Raw genomic sequence first — 9,322 nt, 5'->3', positions numbered from 1 at the left:
GTCACTTGTCGGCAACACCCACAATGTGAGTCTTATAATATATTTGTTGTCACCCGTCGATGACACCCACAATGTGAGCCTTGTAACAAGCAATGCGTCATCCGTCAGTAACACTCACATTGTGAGCCTTATAACTTACTGAGAGTCACCCATCGGTGACACCCACATTGTGAGCCTTAAACTTGTCATGCACCCATACGCACGGGGCCTCATAGTGATCTATGATTTTCTAGTAGTCCTTACTTAAACTAAGTCATGGTCGAATGGTGTATTGAGACTTGTACATGACTTAATCATACCTACTTGTCATGGTTTATACACATTTACATACACAAAATCATACCTACTTGTCATGGTTTGACATACACAAAATCATACCTACTTGTCATGGTTTATACACATTTACATACACAAATCAAACAAACTTAGGTAGCAACCATGTTACTCGCAAACATATGAACATCGCAATCAAATGATATAATCACATATACAGTTACTTATTTACATACATATAGGCACACATTCATATATATATATATATATATATATATATATATATATATATATAGTCTAGGATACTTACCTTGCGGTTTGCACCCCACAGAGATATAAGTCTTAAACAGGTGCTAACCTATAAACAAACTTCACCACCTATACAAAGGCAACGTAGTTTGCCAGCACTGGCAGCATGTACTCAAATAATTTTTGTAAATTCTACCAAACACAAAACGGATCCAGAATTGGTATGTTTAAAATAGAGATGCAGGGCTCTTAGGGTAAAAATTTGAACACAAAACTCCACAATTTAGGCCCCAAAACAAATCCCAAAAACGAAACCCTAAATTAGAATTTCTGCTGTCAAACGGCAGTGTTCAGCAAACACATAAATTTTATAAAAATACCTAACTGTCCAAAAATTGTGAAATTTCACAAGCATGAGTAGGAAATCTTAATCTACGTATTTTAAAAATATTGAGTCGTTTTATTATTGAATACCAGCCCATAAAATACTCCCAATCTGTTCCTGAAGACAGTCTATCAAGCCATTCGATCCTAACCCAGTCCAGTTCATAAAACTGTTATAAAATAACCATAAGTCCCATGAACATGAGCTTTTACAGAGTCAAATTAGCCTTAACGTTTTACATCATATCAAAATTTGAGGTCAAACGGAGTTCGAATTCCATGTTGTCTACCAATTACGAAACTGATATTCGTAACTGGAAGACTGGAATCAATGTCACAGGACCAACTTTGAAAAATCCCCATAAATTGTGTACTTGTCCAAATTCGAAGATCTTTATATTTACAGAAAGATGGAGATGTCTAATTTCTTAATATCAAAAGTTCAGAAGGAGAAACATTTGTTACCTTCTCAAACCCTCCTCTCTAAGCTTCAGCCATTAGTCTACCTCTAGAAAATATTTTTTCCCTTTTCCGAACTCTCTCTCTCCTTTTTGGACATTTTTTTCTCTGTAACTAACTGAGCTAAACTTAAAGTTCATTTTTAAATGTGTCACCTAATGATCCAGCCCTAATCCTAGCACTAAAACCCTCACTGGCCTCTTAAAATGTATCGGAAGGTCATCCCGCTCACACTAACCTTCTTGGGCTTTCATAAATTAAAGTATCTTTGGCCTAAAAACTTAGAATAAGGTTAAGTAAACCATTACGCTTAGCCTTATTCACAAATGTTTTATAATAAAACAATAATTATACGTTGAAAATTGAATTAAACATGTCGGGCCTTACAAAATTAATAAAATTTTAATGCTCGCAAGTATACGAATCAAAAGATAGTATGGCCAAGTAAGCAGAACTCAAGTTAAGTATGGCATCTACTCTAACATGCATCACACTAATTCAACTTAGATGGTGATCAGACATCCAAATCAAATTAAACATTAAGCACAACAAAAGATACTTAATAAAAAGGGAAAAACTTGAAATTAATATTAATTAAGAAATTGAGTATTCATGATTAGGCTACATCGTAGCCCTAGCTAAGAAAATTAGTCCTCATAGTCATAATTGAAATCACTTTCTTTAGTGTATGAGCGTGCCACTACTAGCAATGAAGATTCTAGCAGATTTCTTCTAGAATAGATAACTTGCTCCCCAAGTTACTGATTTCTTAAAAAAAACCAAACGATTGTGAATTTGGGTGAGGAATATCTCTCAAGTAAGTTCTTTTCTTGCCTCAGACTGGTGAGGACTTTAACAATTTATCTTAGTATAAAAACGGTTGTTCTGTAATAGTTGATAGAATTTAAGTCTCGTGCAGAATTGCCTTTACAAAATTATAAAAATAAATACCCATGCTAGAAAGATAAAAAGACAACTGGAACTCCATTTCTACTTGGATAGGAGACTGATCCGGCTGGACTGTATATGTCTGGGCTGGACTGGATCACAATAACTTCAACTGCTAAGCTTCACTGTAAATCGATAACAAAGTTTAATTCTGGTAGAGCTTTGATTTACTTCAAGCTTTTGTGAGACTTTTGAGTGGGCAGAACTGCATTGTGAAATTTGTTGAGGTTTTCATGTTTGGGAAAAGCTCAAACTCTACCTGTCATGGCTTTTTGCTGAACCAAATTTGTAATGAGAGAAATCTCGTTTTAAATGACTTATTTTCTAAGTCTGAACTTTGGGAATTCTGATCTAAAGCTGGCTTCTCTTGGAGCTTGAGTGAGTTTTCAGTTGATTTGTTGTTGTTTTTTTTTTGGTTGATGAATTGAGTGTGAGATTGATTGTCCTCTGCCCTGTTCACTCCCTCCTATATTTATAAGAAAAGTGTGAGAATCCTTATTCTTAAAAGTGTTAATATTTTATTTTGGTAAGTATTAAAATTATAAATTATAAATTATTTTATGGAAGTCTATGTTTTATTTGCTTCACTTAATGCAAATTTAATAATTTTGATTATATATATAGTTGTTTGACCATTTTAATAATTATATATATATTATTATATTAAAAATATAGAGAAGACACAAACGTCCTAGCTTGCTGCATGCATAGCTTGTTATAGTATATATTTTATTATATTAATTATATAGGAAGCATGAGGTGGATAGCTTAAGCTTGAGGTGGCACCATTTCTTAGTTTCTTAAGGGACGTGTAAATATATAAGATTGTTGCATTACTATCCAAGTGCTAGCTGGCTTTACTTCATCAAAATATCATCTCAAAACCAAATGTTAGCACTTATCTCCAACCTCCAAACATATCAACCAATGATATACTAATAGTTGCCGCCTTTTTCTAGTATAAGTAGAGAGTTGCATGTACAAATGTTTACACATCTTGAAAAGGGCATGCATAGCTTGCTTAAGAAACGAGAAGACCATATTGGTAGAGAGAAAAAGAAAGAGAGAGAGAGAGTGGTAATAATATTCTTGGAGGAGTTAGAGGTCGGAGCTTGTGTTTTTCTTAACTTGGAGTTAGCTTTGGAAATAAGGTAGGGGTTTCTTGGGGGGCCTTTTCAAAGATTGATTTAATTAAATTTTGTGAGCATTATATTATACATGGTACTGTTTGATTTACGTACTCTTAACTGTTTGAACAATGTGGGCATGATTATATGTACATTGGTGATATTTAAATGATTACATTGTTTTTATGAGATATGTGAACTATATAATGTCATGGAAATTATTTGGAGTTCTTGGGTTGAGAAAATAATGGTGGAAAAAGAGGGTAATGGGAATGGTCTTTTGTGTAGTTGAGTCTAACTCTTGGCAGTACTGTGTCTCGTGGATCCCAAGGCACATGGTTTTTATTGGGTGATTCGAGACTGGCGAAAGGGAGTTAGACAAGATGACTAACAAAAAGGGGAATTATGGGACAGTTAAAATGGGTGTTAGTTCATATAAATGGGCATTTGGGACCAAGTGGTATAAGCATGGTATGGGACGTGCAGGTCTGCTTGTCCAGTTATATGAATTAACGGGATTAGATGAAGAGCATTCATGCATTGTTACTAATAACGTGAAATTTGGCTCCTTGATTATTTGTCACTTAATTTAATTATATCAATTTATAGTAAAAAGGTTTATGTCCCTACTGAGCTGTGGTTTCGCTCACCCCCTAATAGATTTTGCAGGTACCGAACCTGAAATCTAGAGCTTGTGATGATTTTTGGCATGTCTATAGAATGTAACATAGCTTGTGGTTGAATAATGAGCTACTCTTTAAGTGAACTCTCGAGTAGTTCTAACTTGTAAAATAATGTAAAATTTTTATGATTTCAAACGTTATCGTTTCCGCATTTCTGCTGAATATTTTATGTGAAATAACTATTTTATTTATTTAATTGTCTTCTTCACATTTTAGTTATAGTTTTTATTAAATTCTATAATTAAGGTGTGAATCACGTCGTAACCCAAGGTTTTGTAAATCCGAGGGTTGGGGTGTGACAAGTTGGTATCAGAGCTTTGTTTTATGATTTCATTAAATTGTTTTGTTACTCACTGACCTGTTAAAATATTGTTTAGGATGCAACCCGATCAGAGTAATGATACATAGGGAGGGTTCCAAATGGGACAAGGCCTTATCCCAATAGACGAAGAAGTATACCATAGTCGCCTACGTAACCAAGCCTATGTGGACGTCGTTAATGAAGTTGTAGAGACAGGGTATAGAAGGATGTTTTATACACCAGAAATGCAAAGACTTGTTGTTAGACATCGATTGCAGGCCAATAACATAAGGAGTCAATATCAGTTGAATATTGAAGCACACTCTTACAACCAGGTATTAGAAGATGCTGCAATTATTGCTGCTGATATGTGGCCACCACCAGGAATAGACTTACCTTATGTTCTAGAACCACAAGACTTAAACTTACCCCCTGTGCCAGACCCAGGAGATGAAGCCTATTTGGAACTTCTGGACCTTGATGCTTTATCTGCTGAATCTGCGTCACTGCTTGTAGTTATCATTGAACCACAAAATCCGAGTCCAACTATCATCAATATAAGTTCTGATGATGAAAATGAATATCCCGAGCCCATTATCCCTCCTGTTGAAGTTATAGATATTAGTTCTGATGATGAATAGATTCTCTCAGAAGTCTGACTAATAAGATAGTGTAACTCTAACAAGCTGATTTTGGTATGTATAGTTTTTGGTAAGCAGCCTTATGAAGGTTTTTTTAACGGAAAGTTCCTTGTAATATAGGTTTGTAACTATTTTTGTTAAAATAGGTTTGTAACAACTTATAAATGTTTAACAAGCATGTTTGATTTTCTGTAATGTTTTTTTTTTCATATAATTTATTAATGTTATATATATAGGTATGTTTTTCTTTCTGGTTTCTATTGACATGATTAATAGCATAAAAAGTTGCTATGAATTAATTAATTATCAATTTCATTTTTCATAATCTGTTTTACTTCAGACAATTATTTTTGTGTCATGCCAGTATTTCTGATCTTGATTTTTATTGAGTGATTTAACCTAAACTTAGTTGTGTGCATTAATTTCTGCAACTCATCAGCTTATACACTATCAATTCTTTTTACTATATCATATAAATTTGTATTTGACTTACGAAGACTAGTGGCAGTTTTTAGTTTTGTTAGATTCTATTAAAATCTTGTGTACATTTCAGTATAGTTTGGAGTTTTCTTAAGTATAGCATTCAGTCATTTTATTTAGTTTACTTGATTCTTCGATTCACTAGATTATAAAAATTCATACTAAATTTCGTTATCTGCAACACTTTTTATTGGTATCTGTCATTGTGTGTCTTACGTTGTGCATATGACAAATATGCTTATATATATATATATATATATTTTAATCTTGTGGAATTATTTGGTATCAAGGTTTAATTATTAAGATGGCTGGAGTAGAAGGACAAAATGAGAATGATGTGAGTGATAGTATGAGAATAATGTTAGCCATTCAAGATATGGCATCTGCTATTCGTGAGACAAATCAACAGAACCACGAACCCCATTAGGAAACTCAAGATGATCAAATAATGAGGATTCAAGGAGAATTTCGTAAGACACGACCACCTGTGTTCAAGGGTGATCCAAACCCTATGGCAGCAGAAGAATGGTTAAGACAAATAAAGAGAAAGATGAATGAACAAAGAGTTCCTGGAAACTTGAAAGTGACCATTGCTTCTACCTATTTGGAAGGACAAGCTTATCATTGGTGGGAATCTGTCTTGGCTATGCCTGATGTTGAGGTTGCAACTTGGGTTGCCTTTGAGACAATGTTTCTGGAGAAATATGTTCCTGAAACTATGAAAACCATGAAGGTACGTGAGTTCACTAATCTGTATCAAGGTTATATGACTGTGGGACAATATCAAGCCAAGTTTGAAGAACTCATGCGTTTTTCTCCTTACATAATTCCTGATGAGTCTGCAAAAGCAAAGAAATTTGAAGAAGGATTGAGACTAGAGGTCAAGGAGAAAGTGGAACTTTTTAAATTGAAAAAGTATACTGAAGTTGTTGATCGTGCCTTAATGGCCGAACAAAGGATACCTAGTTCTAAAAGAGTTTTTGAAACTAAGAATCCTTACGGGGGACAAAATAACAAACGCCAAAGATTTTTTCCCTCTCGTTCTCGGTATCAAAATCCAAGATCATTTGAAGCAACTCAAAACTCAGGATTTTGTTATCATTGTCGACAGATAGGACATTACCGGAGGGATTGTCCCCAGCTACAATCATATCAGATACCTGTTGCTCCACAACCACAACCACAGTTTCGTGCACCACAACAACAATTTCAAGCTCCACAAACACAATACCGTGCTCCGTACCAAGCCCCATATCAAGATTCACTGAATCAGTTTAGAGGTCCTGTTAATCAACAGACACAACGTCCAAGGGGACAACCTACACAACAAAGGCCTAGGGCACCAGGAACAACAAGGAGGTCAGAACAACTCACTCAAGGACAAGTATATGCTGTTGGACATGTGACAGAGCCGAATGAACCTACTGTGGTGGAAGGTACATTTCTAGTTTTTAACTCGTGGGCTAGAATATTATTTGACCCCGGTGCTACAAATTCATTCATATCCGTATCATTTGCATCTATTCTTGGAATAGAATATGAATTTATGAAATCTTCATTGATGATTGGATCTCCATTGGGTAAATGTGTTGAAGTTAATAAGTTGTGTAAATCCTGCCCAATAGAGATATCATATCATAAAATTGTTGTTGACCTGATGATATTGGAATTCATGGTGTATGATGTAATATTGGGAATGGACTTACTTAACCAATTTAAAGCTATTCTTGATTGCGGTAGAAAGATGGTGACTATGGCTGTCAGTGAAGGGGAAACATTCAGTTTTTATGGAAATAGGAATAGTTGCAAGCCTGAATCAATCTTGGATAATAGAAATTGCAATTATTTGAGATTAATTGCTCACATGGCCAATAAGGATCTGGGTGATCCGAAACTTGAGCTTATTCCTATAGTGAAGAATTTCAGTGATATTTTCCCAGAAGATTTATCTGAATTACCCCCAGAACGTGAAGTGGAGTTTTCTATAGATATCTATCCTGGCACATCACCTATCTCTATACCTCCACATCGAATGGCACCAGCAGAGTTGAAAGAACTCAAAATACAACTTCAAGAACTTGAAAGAAAAGGTTTCATTCGTCCTAGTACTTCACCATGGGGTTTTCCTGCACTTTTTGTGAAGAAAAGTGATCAAAGTCTGAGAATGTGTATTGACTATCGTCAACTGAATAGAATCACCATAAAGAATAAGTACCCTTTACCTAGGATTGATGACCTGTTTGATCAACTGCAAGGTTCCCGATACTTCTCAAAGATTGATCTTCGCTCTGGTTATCACCAATTACGAGTAAAAGCAGAAGATGTATCGAAAACTGCATTTCGAACGCGATATGGACATTATGAATTCCTAGTAATGCCTTTTGGGTTGACAAATGCTCCGCAGTTTTCATGGATTTAATGAATCGAGTTTTTCGACCTTATCTGGATCAATTTGTGATTGTATTCATTGATGATATTCTCATTTATTCATCATCTCAAGAAGAGCATGAACAACACTTGTCAATTGTTCTACAGACATTGAGAGAACACAAGTTATTTGCCAAGCTAAGTAAGTGTGAATTTTGGTTAACAGAAGTGAAATTTTTAGGACATGTTATTTCAAAAGAAGGCATTGCCATGGATCCTACAAAAGTAGAAGCAGTGTTGAATTGGAGACAGCCGAAAAATGTTCACGAGATTCGAAGTTTTCTTGGTTTAGCTGGCTATTATAGGAAATTTATCAAGGATATTTCTCAGATAGCTAATCCAATGACCAAATTGACACAAAAAGGAGTTAAGTTTATTTGGGATGATAAATGTGAGGAAGCATTTCAAGAGTTAAAAACTCGATTAACATCAGCTCCTGTGTTAATTATACCAGAAAGAGGTGTAAGTTATATAGTGTATACTGATGCATCATTGCATGGTTTAGGATGTGTTTTGATGCAATCTGACAGAGTTGTTGCTTATGCTTCTCGTCAATTGAAATCACATGAGAAAAATTACCCGACACACGATCTAGAACTGGCAGCTATTGTTCATGCATTGAAAGTGTGGAGACATTATCTATATGGAGAACATTTTGAACTCTACTCAGATCATAAGAGTTTGAAGTACTTATTCACTCAGAAGAAGTTGAATTTAAGACAAAGGCGTTGGATGGAATATCTAGAAGACTATGACTTTGATTTACATTATCATCCAGGAAAAGCTAATGTGGTCGCAGATGCTTTAAGTCGAAATCCCCAAAAAGTCATAGCCAGTTTATATGATCAAAGGTGGAAGATGGTAGAATCTCTCTATGATTTTGACTTGTATGTAGGTATGCACCAGGATCACGCATATCTATGTAATTTAGTAACTCACGCAGACGGTGGAAAAATAATTGAGGCACAAGAATCTGATTCTATGTCTCAAGACATTCGAACTAAGATTACAACTGGAGAGACACCAGATGGATGGAATGTCCACGCAGACGGTGGATTAAGATATTTGGATAGATTGTATGTACCAGAAATTTCTGATCTGAGAAAAGAAGTTTTGAAAGAAGGACATCATTCATTCTATACAATTCATCCCGGAGGAACAAAGATGTATCTTGACCTGAAACGTAACTTTTGGTGGAATGGTATGAAAAGAGATATAGAAAAATTTGTAGCAAAGTGTCTCACATGTCAGCAGGTGAAAGCTGAACATCAGAAACCGTCAGGTTTATTACAGCCATTACCAGTAGCAGAGTGGAAATGGGATCATATAACCATGGATTTTGTTACAGGT

General features: G+C 35.1%; 1 pseudogene; it reads left to right on the top strand.

Annotated features, from left to right (window-relative positions):
• Positions 1-5,849: 5,849 nt before the first annotated feature.
• Positions 5,850-7,857, top strand: LOC148920539 (uncharacterized; annotated as a pseudogene).
• Positions 7,858-9,322: the final 1,465 nt, after the last annotated feature.

Source organism: Prunus mume, linkage group LG2 (genome assembly GCF_029339155.1).
Source record: "Prunus mume cultivar Tortuosa linkage group LG2, ASM2933915v1, whole genome shotgun sequence".
In the NCBI taxonomy this organism is placed as follows: Eukaryota; Viridiplantae; Streptophyta; class Magnoliopsida; order Rosales; family Rosaceae; genus Prunus; species Prunus mume.
This window is presented reverse-complemented; position numbering and strand designations above follow the sequence as displayed.